General features: G+C 36.7%; 1 protein-coding gene across 1 annotated transcript in view; it reads left to right on the top strand.

Moving 5' to 3' along the window:
- Positions 1–19,877, top strand: part of CROCC (ciliary rootlet coiled-coil, rootletin) — a 2,018,646-nt gene that overhangs the window by 84,004 nt on the left and 1,914,765 nt on the right. The gene's annotated exons all lie outside the window — the stretch shown is intronic.

Below are 19,877 nucleotides of genomic sequence, written 5' to 3'. Positions count from 1 at the left end.
TGCCCATGACTTTGGAAAGTAGATGCCAAAAAGGAACAGGTCTATCACGGAGCCCTGAGGGACCTTGCTAGTGACCAGCCTCTTTACGGAGGTGGACTCCTTATCTTAACTTCTTGAGTCCTATCTGAGAGCCACCCAGTTATCCATCTGGGTGACATTAGGGTTTAAGCCTAATTCCATGAGTTTGTCTACAATTCCCGAGTGTGTTATTGTTTCAAATGCCTTAGCCAGGACAAGGTAGGCAATATGCACAATTTTGCCCCTTGTCCATTGCTGTGATGACCTTCTCGAAGGAGTCCACCAGTTGAGTAGGCATGATCTGCTGTTGTCAAAACCAAACTGTGTTGGATCCAGTGGCTGAAAATTTCTTATGTTATTGTTAATCATTTCCATGATAATTCTTTTCATGGTTTTGCATATGAGATGAGTCCAGCTTAAGTCTGCAGTTTCTTGGGTCCATAGATATCTTGCCTGTCACTTTCGTGATAGGACATGAATAAACGAGTCTTTGTGGTTCTGTTCAAGCATCTTTATTCCATACAAACACATTAGTATTGTTGACTATTGACTGTAACTTAAGTAACTTGTATACATTTAATGACTATGATCATGCATGCTCATTCCCTGGCAGCTCCTTCAAAATTGCACTAAGGGATTGCATGTGTGTGGGTTATATACGTGCATGTAGAGCCTCGCATTCTTCTTAAAGATATAAGCACACATTTTCTACTATGATCTACATCCTCCTTCTTTGAGAAATAGACCATGCAGTTGTTATGAGACTGTGTGGCATGCAGAAATCACAGGTATGTTTTTAGTCTTGCATTATACAAATATTCTTCTTTCTGCTTTTCCCGGTTAGGGGTCACCACAGCGGATCACCTGTCTGCTCATGACTAGCAGTGGAGTTTTACAGTGTCGAGTTGCCAGCCCGGTGGCCAACTTTCCACATAAGGCACACACACGCACGCACTCATGCCTAAGGCCAATTTAGAGTGTCCAATCCACCTACAGCATGTCTTTGGGATGTGGGAGGAAACCGGAGTGCCCAAAGGAAACCCACGCAACTACAGGGAGGACATGCAGACTCCACACAGAAGGCACCCCAGCCAAGGATCGAACCAGAGAACCTCTTGCTGTGAGGCGACAATGCTAACCGCTGCACCACCGCAATATTAAACATATAGGTATGTACAATCAAGTCCACGTTGCTGCATTTTTCACACTTGGCTTAGATACTCGTCCATATCATGTGACTTAAAAGGGAGTGTTAGCTTTAGCAACTGGAACAGTTTCTGTAAAATGGTTGATTTGTGGAATGTTCAAATTACTTTCTGGAATGGAATCAGACTTTTGAACACATTCTGGTCTGAAAACAGTATTTGACCCACTCTTCGGTTTAGAGTCTGCATCACAGATACATTGTTGTGTTTGCAATGATGATGATGATGATGATTCTGGTACAGGAAGAAGATGTCTGTGATTCCTCTTATACTCCATGCCTTCGGAATTTACAAAGTAAGATCTTGGCTTGGCACAGATGCCTGTAATCTGTCCTATTCAATCAAAACCTTTTGTTGTCTGGATTTGTACTCTCTCTCCTTCCCTCAGCATCGAAGTAATCTGCTCGATCGGTCGTAACTAGATTTCTGGGTATTACGCTTAAACAATTGAGCCTTGATGGTTTTAGTGTTCTTTGACTTAGGCTTTAGCAAACTTGAAGAAATAGGTAGCATAGTTCTAATTTGCCTAGAAAGTAGTCTTTGAACAGGTGAGCCAAGAATATCATCACGGGGTCTGTTTCTGAGATTAAGCAAATTCAAGAACACATCAGTATCGTTACGCTTTGAACTTTAAAGTAATTACTTTGCACTCTACACTGCTCATTCAGCCAGACCATAGGACTGAGGATATTCAGGATTACTAGTGACATGTACAAAGTCCCAGTCTTTTGCAGATTTCTGAAACAACTGGCTAGTAAATTGAATACCATTGTCAGAAAAAAAGTTTGTGTGGACTACCATGAACTGAGAAGTGACATTTCAACTTGGTAATAACAGCAGCTGAGGTTAGGTTAGGTATAGATCAGTCTCAAACCAATTCAAATGAGAGTCTACCAGAACTAAGTAATGTTGATTGTTCCATTCAAAGATATCAGTTGCTACAGTAGACCAAGGTAGTTCAGGAATTGGACTTAACTGAAGTGATTCTGTTTGCAAATGCAATCTGGTACTATTGCATACTGAACAAGAAGAAAGAACTCTATCAGTGTCTTTTGATAATGAAGGTCAAAATACTAATTTCTCATGCTTTTCTCATAGTGGATCTGGTTTCTGGGTGACCAGGATACAAAATCTGGATGTATTCTTGTTGTAAGGTAGCAGGAACAATAATTTAGGACCTTTGAAAATAATGCCATCTTCCATCAGCAATTCATCTCTGTAAGGAAAATACAAAAATAAAATAAAATAAATGAATTTGCACCACAAGTGATACACTAGATTGTTTTGACGGCCATCCAACACTAACATAGTGATTGAGCTTCTGCAAAATCTGATCAGTTTGAGTGTGATCTCTTAACTCATGAAGTGTAGTGGTGGAAAAATTATGCACTGACATCACATCAACATCAAAAGTTTCTGCTTTAAGCTGTTCTGTTGTATGCCTGGGAGATCTGGATAAAGTATCAGCCAGATAGAGCAATTTGCCTTTAGTGTAGACCATTTTGAAATTGTACTTTTGCAATTTGAACATCATTCTTTGTAATCTTGTTGGAGCAGAATGCATAGGTTTTTCTAGAATAGTAACTAGAGGTTGATGATTAGTTTCAATCTGAATAGCTCGACCATAAATGTAATCATGAAACTTGGAACATGCAAATACTATTTCCAACAGCTTCTTCTCAATTTGAGCGCACTGCATCTCAGTCTGCATTAGTGTTCTAGATGCACAGGCTACTGGTCTGCCCTCTTGAGGTATAACTTTGCCTAGACCAAATTTTGAAGCATTACAAGAAAGAATAACTGGTTTGTTCACATCATAGTATCTTAATGTAGGTGGGGTGACACTTTTCTGCTTAAGGTCATCAAATGCCTTCTGGTGATGTTCTAACCATGACCAAGCAACATTTTTGCATGTGAGCTGTCTTAAAGATGCTGTCAACTCACTGAAGTCTGGTATAAATTTGCCTAAATAATTGACCATGCCCAGAAAACACTGTAAAGCTTGAATATTATCTGCTGCTGACATTTCAAGAACAGCTGCTTGTTTGGTCAGGTCTGGTCTCTAGCCTGTACGTGTAAACGAATGACCTACGTACGTAACTTCTGGAAGTCTGAATTTGCACTTCAGAGTATTGAGCTTCAGGTTTACTTCACATGCTCTGTCTAGAACTTTCTTTAGGTTGCTGTCATGCTCTGCTTCGCCACTGCCTTCAACCAATAGATCATTTGCTATTATGGCATAAGAATAACCAGAACAAATTTGCTCCATTACACGCTGGAAGACTTCACTTGCAGAATTTATTCCAAATGGCATCCTTAGGAATTTGTATCTGCCAAATGGAGTACCAAAAGTAGTTAGAAATGAGGATTTGCGATCTAGCATCACTTGCCAAAATGAACTCTCTGCATCCAAAACAGAAAATACAGTGGCATTCGGTATTAGAGCTGCAACTTCTTCAACTGTGTGTATTGGACGATACAGTCTTTTAATGCTTTGTTCAGATCTCTTGGGTCAATGCATATTTGGATTTGGCTTAGGAAGACTTGATTGGACCCCTGCGTTGCTTGTTTAGATTGATGAGAGAGTTTTATCCTGCTGGGAATTGCACTTCCTTATTTTTACCTTGTCTTTCTTCTTCTTGTTGTATGAAGTATTTATATTGCGATTACACCAGGGTGGTTTGTTTTGTGTTTATTCCTGATGGGCAAAGCTGTCGCTATGCATCTACTAACATAATTCTACATGTTCTCTGTGAAGCAGTGTCTTCTGGGCTTGGGGGGAGTATCTTGAAATTTTGCAAGGTTATTCCTTATTAGTAGGAAGCTTGCCTTAGAATAATTCCTAAATATTCCAGGGTTATCAGGTAGTCCTGTGTTTTTCTTTTACTTCAAAGGACACAGATTTATGGTCCAACCTCATGAGAGAGGGCATTACACTGGGAAGAGGTTGCATTCTCCCATAATAGTGGGGACCAAATCCAGTAAGTTCTTGACCCTTATGGAGGATATAAACTATTGGTTCCAAGTTGTTGTCATACCACTCAACTTCTTAACACAAGAAATGCAGACAAAGACCCAAAAAGATTTAATTATTATTCTTATAAATTTAGAAAGTTGATAGAATCACAGGTTTTGCATTAGCATGCATTTTCTAAAGGGTATAAAGACTGAAACTCCAGTGCCTCTTATTAGAAGGTAACTTTAGTGCCCAAGGATTTCGCAGAAAACTACAAATTTTATGAGGAACAGATTAAAAATATGAGACAAAAATGCTAAAATCTGGACAGTTGAGAGGTATGTTGTTTGTGTTGACAAAGTCCAGGAATCTCGGAGACTGCACGTTTGGGGTCATGTATGATTTCTAGTTTATAGTGGGGTAGTTAGTCATTCATGAATATGGTATTGGACTGACTGCTTAGTGATTCCCTTAATTTAAGTTTGTGGTATGGGTTTTCTAAGCCATAGAGGGAGACCTAAAGTTTGCAAGGATATGTTATGGGACTTGACCTATGGTGACTTGGACTTGGAGAAACTCAGATGCATCATCCTGTTTGACCAGCCTTAAGGTATGATAGTTTTTGATGTTACTCGAGACACCTTTACCTTCAGTCCCTGCAGAAGTCTGTCTAAATGTGTGGAAGGCATTGTAGTCCTGCACTACTGAGGTGCTCTCTGCTACTTAAATCATGTCTCAGTAATTACACAAATATCTGCATTCTCAAAGGTGAAGAGAGCTTGGAGGGAGTGGAGTTTCTTGTTCAGGCTCCTGGCATTGAGCAGTAGCACCTTTAGATTTTCTAGGGTTGCTTTTATTGTTCCCTTCTTATCCCAGTTAAATTTGCATTTATCCCTTAAAGTGTTTTCATTGTTATTTATAATCCTTGCGTTTTTGTTTGTTGGAAAAATAAAATTACAAAGAGTTTTTAAGGAAGATCAGTAAAACATAAAGATCATTAGCAGTTTCGGCTATGGATTCATCTGCATAAACAGATACATAACATTTTTGACATATCTTTAAACCATTTGTAAATTCCACTAGTAGTTAATGCTTCCTTAGCCTTCAAAGACATATGACTGTTTAGTATTTGACTAGGAGATGAGTTTTATGCATAAACACACCAGCAGGCAAGCAAGATGCAAAAATAAGTATGTAATTGCTGCATGTGCAAGAAGTAAAGTTTGAGATCTTTGCTTGGGTTGAAGTTGAAGTTGCTAGATGTTTTTTTTTTCCCATTAGCAGATGCTTTTAGTTGGAGGCAGTGAGTCCGTAGGTACAAGCAGTTAGTCAGGAAAGGTCTAAATAATCTATTTTTAGTAAAATGTATGGGAACATGACTGCAGTTATTCTAATTGACAGTGGCATGACAGAGATTTCACTGCAAACAGCTTTCCGTGAACAGTAACTTTTAACCTTTCTTCACTGCTGTACAGTTCATGGTATGCATGAAGAAGTGAGTAGGGGTCTCCCTCCAAAAAAAAAAAAAATGAAAATAAAAAAAGCTTTGTTGGGTTTGTTCTGATAAACTGAACTCAGAATTAGACTTTGTAAATTTGGAAAATACGGACAATGATGGGGTCAGAATTGTTAAAAATCTTTGTGGTGATTTTATTGTTTACATCTACAGTCATATTAACATTGGGCCTGAATGGGCTGAACTATTTTCCAAAGGTTTTAACTTTGTGCCTGCAAAGAAAGCTAATTTAGTGGCACCATTTTACAGTTGAAATTTTTTTGTAGGAAACAATCTTGCTATGTTTTTTTCTGGTGACAACTTGAACTTTAATACAGGACAGTTGTCTAGACCTAGTTTGTTCATACCCTCAGTTCATCCAATAGTGCAGATTTTTGAATCCCTTTGTGAGTTAGAAATTAGGGAAACTCTGACAAAGGGTAAACAGTTGACACCTTACAATCTGTCCGAGGATGAAACACTTCTGTTGAAGGATATTTTAGAGAGAGGTGATACAAGATTTATGAAATTGGACAAGGGGGGGGGGGCCTGGTGGTAATGGACAAGGAAGTATACAATGGTAAAATTTTCACTATACTCTTTAGTTCTACTTATATTGAAGCGTCTAAGAATGAGTTAAATTTGGCTTACAGGAATACAGACTTGACCTTAGAACTACTTTTAAATGGTCAAATTAGTCTGGATCTTTTTGACTTCTTGACTTTCAAGCACCCCAAAATTCCAACTATTTTTGGAATCCCAAAGGTCCACAAATCTATTGTGGACCCCCCGCTGCACCCAACTGTCGATGCCAAGGCATCAAAGACTCTTTGCTTAGCAAAATATATAGATAGCAAAGTTAAACATGTATTAGATGATGGCCAATGGGTGACAAAAGATTCTTGGGATTTTTTGGGAAAGATCAAGCCTGAGATGTATTCTGATAACTTGATTATGGTCACAATTGACATCTGTGACCTTTTTTCTGTAATTCCACATAAAATCAGGGTGGAGTGGTTCTATGACCATCTTTGTTTCAATTCTAGTATGGACCACAACACTATTTTAACACTCCATACTTGTATGGAATTAGTACTTGATAACAATTTCATTATTTTTGAAGGCCAGACTTTCAAACAAACCCAAGGTGTGGCTATGGGTGCTTGTTGTGCCCCGGTATTTGCCAACATTGTCCTTGCTCAATGGGAAGATTTGTATATATTAGACTCAGAATTTAAAAATATGTGGGCACTGTATGGTCGGTATTTGGATGATTTGGTTCTTTTGTGGACAGGTAGTGAAGTAGATTTGGATAGTTTTTTTTTTACATACGTCAATAACACTACGCATTTCTTGAAATTTACTATGGTTAAAGATGTTAATCAGTTAAACTACTTGGACATTACAATTAAGGACCTTGACAGGAAGATTTTTACATCCCATTTATACAGGAAGCCCACATACTCCAACGCTTTGTTACATTTTCAGAGTTGGCATCCATCTCAGCAGAAGTCATCCCTTGTTAAAGGGCAATATGAGAGACTTGCAAGGATGACTTCTGAGGAAACAGATTTTTTTAACTGAATGTAACATACTGCAGAACATGTTGGAAAAAAGGGGTTACCCTGCTGTCTTTGTTAATAGTATTTCTAGTGAAGTATTGGAAAAAAGACAGCGAGGTATTTTATAAAGTTTTACTTTTTTCTGGCCTTCCTGAAAAGGTAGAGAATGAAGGTCGCCATGACAACAGATTTGGCAGGGCACTGATTCTTACTTACACCCTGGATTTTTTTGATATAAAACAAATGATCAAAAAATGATGGTGTATTTTTCACTTGGACAATGAAGTTTCTTGTAAGGTTGGTACACAACCCCTTATTGATGATAAGAGGGATATGTCCTTGAAGGGACTGGCTGAGGGAAGAAAATGGAAACTCTGGATATAACTGGTAATACTAAATGTGGTAGATGTGGGCAGTGTTCTTACATCATGGAGGGACCTAAATTAGTAGGTAAAGGTTTTGGGACCATTCGGCCTAAGAAAAAATACTATTGCTTTTCAAAACGTGTGGTGTACCTCGCAGTGTGTGATTCCTGCGACACTTTCTATATAGGAAAAACTATTAGAGTGTTAAAACAAAGAATCTACCAACACCTTTACGATACAAGACAAAAAATGAGGGCAATGCCCTCTATAAACACATTAAGAAGTTTCCTACACATTCTTTTAAATTTGGGGTTATTGACCATGTGGATTTGGGCCCTAGAGGGGGACCTTCAGATTTATATCTTGAGTTTCTGGAACTCAAATGGCAAATCAGAACAAATGCATGTATTGTACCTGGGCTTAATGACAGATGGTCTCTTGGCACTTTGTTAAGGTTAAAATCAATGTATTTTATTCAATTCAGTGGTTGACTAATGAAAATGTTATTACTTTTATATGAATCGATGTATTTATATAACATTTTTCAGGGACACTGCATATATAAACACTGGGTGTTTTGATTTTTATGCAGGGTGAACAGGTTCTTACAAATGATGATGTTTAGGGGAAGTGATGTCAAGTTGTGTGTGACTTTTTCAACCTATGAAATGCTGAATGTGGTTTTAAAAAGGAAATTTTATTGATTAGTGTGTTATTCTGAAGAAGTCTTTAGATGAAAGCGCGCTCAATAAATTCTATATATATTTTTTATTAAGTACTGGTGTGCGGTTCTGTTATTGCCTTTCTGTGCACATTTTCTTAGTTTTGACACTTTCCTTCTTTGATATTGGATATCATTCAAATGTTATTAGGGAAGATTGATATTACTTCAAAGGGGATAATTGTTGACTGGGATAAAAATGGATTTAAAAACGTGGTAGAAATAAGAGAGAGATGGGGAAGAAATAACAGGAATTGTTTGAGGAGTTTGACAAAGATTATAGTATTAATCTCCGAAGAAAAAACTTATAACCAAAATTACCATAGAGTTCCAATAAGTGCTCCAACACCCCTGATTTGTATCACCTCTGGTTCCGTTATGCGGCCAAACAGCTAATAGCAGAACAAATTCCCTTTTACTGTGAAATGCTGTCACTTGTTCCAAATTAAATCAACCACTGTAATCGGAACGTTGCTATTGTTCATCTAAGCAGTACGCCAGCCTCGGATGTTAAAATAACTGATTTATTGAACTTTAACACTCGTTGTTAAAAACTCATTGCTACAAAACTCGTTGCTAAAAAACTACTGCTTGTTCACACAATGATAACACAAGCAGATGCTAAATGCGTTAAAATAAAAAATGCAATAAAAAGCATTTGCGATGTAATAAAGCTGACTTTTACAAACTTTGTAAAGACTGGTTAAGCGCTTTCACCCAAAATTTGTGGGCTTCTTCAGAACACCAACAATTTTAACAGTCAGCTATTTAAAACTTTAAGAGCGCCAGAAAGGACTTGGCTATTTAAACATTTAAAGTAACAGTGCTGTGTAAATGCCTCTAATGTCAAATACAATACAATGTTACGCTACCCAACTCAAATTATTATACAAGATACTTTAAAGCTGTTTTAAGAACTGCGATAAATAAAAGGAATATTTTATGTGTTTATCGTATAGTTCATTAAGATTTTGTAACAAAATAACAATATAGCAATAAGTATCTAAATGTCCTTCAGCGACTGATTTGCCCAAATGTGCTAGATGACTACCCATCCAAAAATCCTGTCACTAACCTTTCTAAAAGTATGTATATTATTTATAAACTGCTGTAACAATATGTCTACAGTAACTAGTATGATTGAAATGCACAGTAATAATAACCTAATTAATACATTTCAATAAATTCTACTATAACTTCATAATGGTTTAAACTCTGACAGCTAGAAAGCTATAAGTCAAAACAAGGTTCCCACATGGATGATATGCTCCAAAATTACTTGTTTACATACTGACAACAAAGGGATGTTAGTATAACTGTATGACCTATGTTCATAAAACTGTGTGACCAATATTAGTGAACTATGAATATTAGAATTACTTGTTAACCTCAAGAATAGCTTTCAACAAAATACTATCATTGAGTCCCGGAGGTGTGGTTGCATCTGTGAATATTTGCCACCATGCTTCTCTATAACTTAAACATTTTTTATTATCTCTACCTCTGGGATCGTTTCGAACAATGTCTAGTAAAGCAAATTTAAAATTATGTTTGGGACCTTTTTGTTCTATGTGCTTAAATAATGCACTTTTCTGGTCCATCTTTCTGATATTGTAAATATGTTCGTAAATACGTTTTTTTAGGCTTCTTTCTGTTTTTCCCACATAGTAACCAAAGCACTCTTGACAGACAGCGATATAAACAACCATCTTGGAGTTACAGTTCCCCTTAATAAGCCTAATTCTAGGTCTAAATATGTTGTTTAAAATAATTTCCTTTTTATCAAATATGTAACAACATTGTCTACATGATCCACACTTGTTGGTATGTTGTTCAATATCTTTCCCTTTTTCTTCCCTGTATCTGCTTCCTTTCTCCAAAAATCTTTTAATGTTGGCTCCCATCTTGTACACCATTGCTGGTTTGTCTCCTACTATATTCCTCACTGTCTCGTCACTGGATACTATGTACCAATAATGTTTAATAATTTGTGTCACATCATCTATTCTAGGATTGTATAACATAATTAAAGCTTTTTGTTTATATCCATCCATATTGTCCTTTACCAATGCTTTACCATTGCAACCATGAACTTGGTTCATTTCATTACCTAAACCTAACAAGGGCTTATATTTGTTGCCCCATAGACTGAGATTCAAACTACTATATCTGTCCATTTTAAAGTTATTTTCTATTGATACGTAGACCTTTATGGAAGTAGAACAAGCCTTGGAAGAGATAACAAAAAAATCTTCAGACAATGTGGACTATGAATCTAGATCCTCAGATAGTGATATTGTTACTGTTGGTGGCCAGGAAAGAAAACTTTTCCCACCTTTAATGTGACTTATAACCTGTACAATTCAACTGAAAAACAAACAAATCTGTTAGGGGAAAAATATTTAAGGAAAAAACAAAAAAAAACAAAAAACAAAAACGAACAATAAGCTGGTTGCATAAGTGTGCATACCCTTAAACTAATACTTTGTTGTGTACACCTCCTTAAACTACTGTAATATTTTGGTGAAGCATCTTTTGATTTAATTACAACACTCAGTCTTCTTGAGTACACACCTGCCATCAATTAAAGAGACTCTGATTAACCCCAAATAAAGTTCAGCTGTCCTAGTAGGATTTTCCTGACGTTTACTCAGCTGCCTGCTACAGCAAAAGCTGTGGTTAGCAGAGAGCTTACAAAGCATCAAAGGGATCTCATTGTTGGAAGGCATCAGTCAGGAGAAGGGTACAAAAAAATTTCCACAGCATTGGCTATACCATGGAACACAGTGAAGACAGTCATCAAAAAGTGGAGAAAGTATGGGATGACAGTGATGTTGCAAAAAAACTGGATGTCCCTCCAAAATTGATAAAAAGACAAGATGAAAACTGGTCAGGGAGGCTGCCAAGAGACCTACAGCAACACTGAAGGAGCTGCAGGAATTTCTGGCTAGTACTGGTTGTGTACTACATGTGACAACACTCTCCCATATTCTCCCTATGTCTGGGATATGGGGTAGGGTTGCAAGACGGAAGCCTTTTCTTACACAGAAAAACAGCCACGCACGACTACAATTTGCAAAACAATACATCAGGTCTCCCAAACGCATGTGGGAAAATGCGTTATGGTCTGATGAGACCAAGGTTGAACTTTTTGGCCACAATTCCAAAAGGTACGTTTGGTGCAAAAACAACACTTTGCATCACCAAAAGAACCCATCCCACGGTGAAGCATGGTAGTGTTAGTATCATGCTTTAGGGTTGCTTTTCTTCAGCTGGAATTGGGACTTTATTCAAGGTGGTGGGAATTATGAACAGTTCCAAATACCAGTCCTTTTAGCCCAAAACCCTTCAGGCGTGTGCTTGAAAGCTGACGATGAAGAGGAATTTCACCTTTCAACATGACAATGAGCCCAAGCACACATCCAACCCAACAAAAGAATGGCTTCACCAGAAAAAAAATTAAAGTTTTGGAATGGCCCAGCCAGAGCCCAAACCTAAATCCAAAAGAAAATCTGTAGGGTGACCTGAAGAGGGCTGTGCACAAGAGATGCCCTCGCAATCTGACAGATTTGGAGCACTTTTGCAAGGAAGAGTGGGCAAATATTGCCAAGTCAAGATGTGCCATGCTGATAGACTCCAACCCAAGAAGACTGAATGCTGTAATTAAATCAAAAGGTGCTTCAACAAAGTATTAGTTTAAGGGTGTGCACACTTATGCAACCAGCTTATTGTACATTTTGTATTTTTTATATTTTTCCCCTAACATATTTGTTGGTTTTACAATTGAATTGTACAGGTTATAGGTCACATTAAAGGTGTGAAAAGTTTTGAAATGATTTATTGTGGTCTCATTTTTTTATATCACAAAAACCTGGGATTTTAACTGGGGTGTGTACACTTTTTATCTCCACTGTATATATTAGTTAAAAGGTGGTGTTGTATTTATAACTCGGGTAGAGTTGGCTGTTTTTTTTTTAGAATGCATTAGAGAGCATGGGGAGATAAGAAATTGAGTAAATTATTGCCTCAGGATTATTAGTACAAGGTTTAAAGTGGAATTCTTGCCTCTGCACTTTTGTAAGCTGAAGGAAGATGCAGCTTTAAGTAGGTAGGTTTTGCCAGAAACAAGCAAATTTCATTGGCAGGTTTTAAGATAAATGACAGTTGTGAGTAGAAGCACTCAAGAGTTTTAAGAATATAGTTAAGGGGTACAGTCCACCTTCCTTGATACAGTTTGCTAGATTGCAGAAAGGTAGAGTTTCTGTGTCTGAATAACAAACTTTAACATTTTAAAAGAAGCTACAGCATCTGAAATATTTACTGGCTAACTTGTATTACAAGAGTAGCAGGACACATTTAGAAATAAAGCACTGCAGGCCAAGGAAACAAACAGATCGGTTACTTGCAATAGTTGCTCTCCTGGCCAACAGAATTTGAATGACCACGCTGGAAGAAACATTAAACTGCTGTTTGTACAGAGTGGAAGCTTGTATTGCTTTACAAAAATATGTATTTAGTTAATGTAAGATTTATTTCTTGGGTAAGAAAGCAGCTGTATGTTTTTTTTTATAAGAGATTGAGTTTTGCTGAGACAATATTACATAAAAATATATAAAGTGGCACAAAAATGGATAAAAACAGATTATGATGGACCGATTTTAACTTGAAAACAATGTAAGTTAAGTAGAATAAAATAAAATATTATTATTGCACAGTTTGACTTACTTTGAAATATAAATGGACTTGTTGATAAGAAAAAAACAGAAGTTATTGACCTGTATTTATTATTTTACAGTAGTAATGCAGACATAATAATGTTACAGGAAAAACACCTTAATCTTAGAGAACATTAAACGTCTGTAAAGAAAAGTAGGAAGGAGTGTTTCTTTGAGGGTAGGAAAATGGTTGAGGAAGAACTGAAGGACAGGCAGGAAAGATTATAGTGCAGAGAAGTTTTGGCAGGGTATAAGACTTACGCAACTATGTATTCTACCCAAAGTAGTTTGATAATATATAAAACGCAGCACAGGAAATGTTATAGCCTTTCATCAAGGAAGTATGGTGTTAGCAAGAGAATGAAAAGCTACAGAAAATCAGGAAGATTTCTTTGGACAGCCAAGATACCACAGAATAGTGACTGAGGAGGCCAGATGCTTAGAGAAATATATGCATGTATTTCGGTTTATTGATATAATAAAAATATGGTAGAATAAAGTGGAATATACACATTTTTAGTGAAATGTGGTACCCTGGCAAGATTAGATAGGTTGTCCGTTCCTGTCGCTTCGCTATTTTCAGCACTGTGGTGGAAAGTTTAGGGCGCGGGCCAGGTAAGTGTGCGAATGTGTGGACGTGAGGGTTAGGGTGGGGTAGGTGAGTTAGGGTTAGGGCGCGGGTGAGGTGTGTGTGCGATAGTGATGGACCTTTGGGTTAGGGTTTGGGTTAAGGTAAGTGGGTAGATAATGGTGTATGTATAGTTTAGTGTAGGGTTAGATGTAAGATTTTAGGTGTATGTGTGTGGATTGCTGTTTGTTTGGTGTGCTTGTGTTGTGTGTATGTGTTTTGGAACAGCAAATTTTTTCCCTAGGAAAAAATTTGCTGTTTTTTTTTTTTGATTACTAGGGTTCGATATTAGAACACTTGACATTTTGAATGTTCGGTGTTTTAATATAGACCCTCAAAAGAGTACTTTAACTTGGCCAGTACCATGAAAACACATCCAGTGATAGTGACAGACCATACATACACTTATACAAATTAAGTTTTATAAGCAAGTAAAAGTATATTATGAAAAACATTGGCATTATCCAATATTTGTTCTGAGAAGGAAGTTGTTTAATGGTTGTGTAGAGCAAACTTTGAACTCTTGTTAAATTTGAACGTAAGTCTTGCAAAAGATTGGGATAAATTTAAACTGAAGATTAGAAATATAGTGACAACACAAACAAATGATATATGAAATAATAGTCACAATAGATTTTGAGCAGGCTTAAAAAGTAAGTGATTTACAGAAGCAAAATAAGAATAAGTGGAACGCAGCATGTTGAAGACCAACTGAAAAAGCTAGAATATCTGTACAAGAGTACTTAGAAAATATATAGACGAACATGGAGCAATGATTTCAAACCCACTTTTATTTTACAATAACTCCAAGGCAACCAAGTTGTTGGCTCAATGTTTGGGGCAACTAAAGGTTGAAAGGATGATAACTAAAATTAGGAACTATGAGAATGATAGAATAGATGAAGACCCAGGAAAAATATGAATGTATTGGTACATTAATTACACTGTATGAACAAGATGTACAAGATTAAATTAATATACAAGAAATAGTAACATATTTGTGATAATTACAATTGCCTCTATAAAGCGGTAGCGTTGTCGCCTCACAGTAAGACATCCTGTTCGATTCTCAGCTAGAGCATCTTCTGTGTGGAGACATGCATGAATGGGCGTACCTTCATTGAAGGTTGTGTGTCAGGGCTGGCAACTCAGCACGTAAAAATCTACTGCCAATAATTAGCAGACCGGAGTTTCGCTGTGGCGACCCCTAACCGGGAAAAGTCAAAAGACACAACAACAGCAACAATTGCCTCTATAAAGAGAAGCAGGCAAGAGGGGCATTAACATGAAAAATAAAGGAAATTAAATTTATAGAAGCATTGAGAAATCAGAATATGGGGAAACCTGGAAGTAATGGAATTCCAAAAGAAATATGAAAAAAGAAGGACCAGGAGATAATAAAAGTTTGGCTAGTACTTTTTAACAGTATTTTTTCTGGGTGGGGATATGCTCTTGACTTAGAAAGAAGCAGTAATGGTAATTATACCAAAGAAGGGGAAAGATCCCCTTTATCCAAGAAGATACAGACCCACTTTGATTCTGAATCATGACTACATGTTTATGATGATTTTGACAAAAAAGAATGGCAAAGATAGAGCCGAAAATAATAGACCTGGTGAGTGTAGTTTTATAAAAGGTAGGCAAATACTTGTCAGTATTAACAGAACCCTTATGATTCAAAAGGATGCACTGGACAATAGTAATATATTGATGTTAATAGGCTTGGATGCTGCAAAAGCATTTGATGGAGTGAGTTGGGAATTTATGAAGAAATCCTTTGAGACCTCTGGGTTTTCACATACATGGGCACCATTAATATTTAACATCTACAGAAGAGCTAAAGCAAGGGTGAAGTTTGGTGGTAGGCTGTATAAAGTGTTTACACCTTACAAGAACTAGGCAGCATTGTCCATTCTCACCATTACTCTTTTCTTTATGTTTGGAACCATTGAATATAATTAGATATAAATGGATAAATACTATAGACAAAATAACGCTTTTTGCAGACAACATAATATTATATATTATTAATCCAGAACCTGATCTAAAAAATTATATCTCGTAAACTAAAATATTTTGATGGTATAACAGGTTATAAGTAAATGATACAAAAACAAAGTCTGTAGTAATGAAACAAGGCCCAACAGGTCTACTTCAGTAGACCGAAATCCCACTTACCTGACTTTCAAAAGACCGAGATGAAAAACCCGAAACTCCAGAAGACCAATCGCTTGGAACACCAACAGATCACTACAGGTAAGTAACCGCTTGTCCAGCATGTTGACTTTTGACCCTTACCTCCATGGTAGTGCATTCTCTGAGTTTGTATATTTAGTTAGGGGAGGTGTGGGGGCAAAGCCCCCCATGGGTGGGATTTCTTTGCTTCAGTTTTAGTGTGTTTGTGGGGTTGGGCAAGTGGTTACTTACCTATAGAGATCTGTCGGTGTTCCGAGCAGTTGGTCTTTTGGAGTTTTGGGTTTTTCATCTTCGGCTTTTGAAAGTCAGGTAAGTGGGATTTTGGTCTACAGAAGTAGATCCACCCAACACATGACTTGTTATGGACCTTCTTATTTTTGTGAAGTCATTACAGGATTAGATACCTGGAAATTTGGTGGAAATGAGATGTTAACTAAGCAGCTAAGGAAACATAGGAGGAATTTTATCAAAAAATTATAAGTAAGGTAAGACTATAGAAACTGTTTATTTATTAACACTTAACTGGGTAGAATCCCACTTCCAGTGGAGGCCTGGGAGAAAAGCTCAAGATTATTACAAAGCATTTAAAAAATAATTTTACAATCTTCAAAAATAAAAATGTCTGCATTTTAAATAATTATAACAATTTAGACAAAATTTAAAAACATTGGTTAAGAATCTTACAAACATTTAATATTTAGAGAAATTTTAGACAGTTTGTAGAAAAATTAAAGGTAAGTTAGTATAATGCAAACAGGAATTGCAATATGAAATTAGGGAAAAACAGGCTTATGGCATATTTAGAGAGAAAGTCAGGGAAGAGTATTTGATAGAAGTAATGAAGCAAGTGAAGAAGGGAGAGTAAGGCGGTATAATGAATTAAAAATATACTTGTTCACATTTAGGGATATAGTTTATTCTAGTTTTGAGTAAAAGAAAAAGAGGCAGATTATAGCTAGGAAGTCTTTCAGAGTGGTTTTGAAAGATGGAAAAGAGGGTATTGACCTGATGGATAAGGTAAGGAGTTCCAGGCTTTAGCAACCTTATACGAGTACAGACAGTGCCCAGCAGATTTGATAGGTTTGTAGACAGAGTTTTTGGTCACTGGATTGAAATGACCGACTGGGAACATAGTTGTGTAGAATGGCTTTTAGTGCTGGACAGGCAGATGGATGCTGGATAGTTTTATAGATGATAAAAAGCTGTGTATATGTTAGTTGATGAGGCAGTCCTAACCAATTTTAGGCTTTTTAGTGCTATATAGTGGTGGGTTCTGAAAGGGGCATTTGCTGCAAATTTAGCAACTTTGTTATAGCATTGTTCAAGTTTTAATTTTTGTGAAGCCTGGAGGTTAGTAAGGATGGGAACACCATAAAGAAGAGTGAGGAAGAGATAATTAGTTGCAGGGGTTGTTTTAATTGCGTTTGTGAGAAAGTTTTTGGCTCTGTAAAGCATTCCAAGTTTTTGATGAGTTTTTCTTATGCAATTTTATAACTTTTATTTTTGGACACTGATAATATATGAAAGATTAAGATGTTTTTGGTCCCACTCATTCTTTATGTATGTCTTGCTTATAGATATATATATGTGTTTGTGTGTGTGTGTCTGTATATATCTATATATATATATATATATATATATATATATATTTATATATATATATATATATATATATATTTTCATACATACATAGATACATATATATTTATACACACACACACACACACACACACACACACACACACACACACACACACACACACACACACACACACGTATATATGGTTTACCTTCAAAACGTCACAGACCATATCATCGAAGCTGAAAATGGCGAGACCAAAACGTGGTAAGTGCTGAATCATGAACTCCCAAAACATTGTCTTTTCCTCTCTGGGAAAGTAACCACTTAGCTATCAACAAAAAAACACAATGGGTAGGAAATTGCACCCATCGAAGTGGGGGGCTTTGCCTCCACACCCCCCTACTTAAATATACTAACTCCGAGATCACACTACAGCGGAGAATGGGCAAAGTTCACCATGGTGGCCAAGTGGTTACTTTCCCAGAGAGGAAAGATGATGTTCCGGGAGTTTGTGATTCTGCACTTACAACGTTTTGGTCTCACAAAAAGGGTACCACGTATACACATACATATAAAAAAAATCAACCAAGAGATCAGATATGGAAAAATATCAAAAAGGAAATTACTTTTTTTGGGATAGCAAAAGAGAAAGAAAGCAGTGAAAAAGATGAATGTCGACAAAAGGAACAGGGTGATTTGAGACTTCCAGATTTGGAGGCATACTGTGAGGTCATGCAACTTAGATTAAAATATTTGATCCAGGATACAGAATATATGATCAAATGGAAGCACATATTAAACGTAGTACCCAAGGTGATAACAGGATGACATTTGAGCATTTAGACAGCTCTCAGTAAAAACAAAATGAAAACTCCAGCAAAGCTAGAACTTCCACTGAGTGACTTCCCAAACCTCTTGTATCAGAGGCACATGAGATATATGCAAATGATCCTTATGAACATCAGGTGTTTCAGCGAATTGGCAATTCTGAATGCACATGACTTGTTTCATCAGTTTAATGGACAATTTCAGGCCAATAAAGCCAAACCCCACTAGCTGTGGATATGTATATTTCGGCCTTGTTATGACCTCATCAGCACAGCACAAGCAGAGTGTTTGACTAAGCATTAGAAACACAGGGCTGTTGTACCCAGCTGATGTCCATTATCATTAGGGTTACTGCAAAAATATCCCAAACAACAAACTAAAACAATGAGTTAGAAGGTCACTGAAAAACCAATCAGTAAAAACAAAATGAAAACTAAACTGACGAAACAAGTCATGGCCATTCAGAATTGCCAATTAGCTGAAACACCTGATGTTCATAAGGGTCATTTGCATATATCCCATGTGCCTCTGATACAAGAGGTTTGGGAGGTCACTCAGTGGAAGTTCGAGATTTGCTGGAGTTTTCATTTTGTTTTTACTGATTGTTTTTTCAGTGACCTTCTCACTCATTGTTTCATTTAGACAGCTTTAAGAAAATAATATAGACAATATTATGTACAGCATGTATATAAAGGTATTAAGCAGGTCTTTTTGTAATGGAAGTTAGACAGTAGAAAAACTGAATGTCACCATTAGGTTATGCTGTATATAGAAATAATACCCATTTGTTAACCAAGTAGGCCCACTGGACTTACCAGACCCTTTTCAGGAGCGACCTGGGAACAATGTCTGGTTAAGTGACTTGTTCAAGGTCACACAGTAAGTAAATGAGAGCTGCGGAATTCAAAGCTTGAGCTCACAAAAACTACAGCTCACAGCCTTAACTCTCTGAGATAACTGCCAGACTAATTTTATTTGATAAACTAAAACATTTTTTAATATAAGAAGGACACAGGACAAAATGTAATGAGTATTTAGGAAAGAAACAAAAAAAAACAGATGTTGGCAGCAGATAATAAAAGGAGATGAATTAATATAATGGGATGAAACTTTTGGGTTACTGGACTCAGATCAATTTGCACACACAGATCTAATGTTAGAGTTCAAGGAACATATGTGGAGGTGGGGTAGTAATTCTGCTAAACCACTAACAGATTTTATAACTAACGTCAGAGTAGAAACAACTGTCAGGAAGAGAGAGCAATAACTTAAGCATATAAGGAAATATTAGATGTGAAGAGAAAATACACTATAATGGCAAAAATAGCATGGAGTGAACATTTAAATAAAGATGTTACAGGTGATCAGTGGAGGGAAAGATGCCGTAACCCTAGATGTGTAACTAAATTGAGAAGGTTTAAACATGGAACTGTTTGCTTAAATATTTCTGCACCCTATGGGACTTGAAAACATATCCCACTGACAAGAACCATATGGGGGAACTGTGAGAGTAAAGAAAGAGGTTCTTGCGAGTCTATGTTTTGGAAATGTAAGTAGTGACTTCAGTAAAAAAAAAAGAAAAAGACTTTAAAAAATTTGCTAAGTC

This window comes from Protopterus annectens, chromosome 2.part0 (genome assembly GCF_019279795.1).
Source record: "Protopterus annectens isolate FY-2018-M chromosome 2.part0, PAN1.0, whole genome shotgun sequence".
Taxonomy (NCBI): Eukaryota; Metazoa; Chordata; order Ceratodontiformes; family Protopteridae; genus Protopterus; species Protopterus annectens.
The sequence above is the reverse complement of the archived record's forward strand: the minus strand, read 5'-3'. Positions and strand labels throughout refer to the sequence as shown.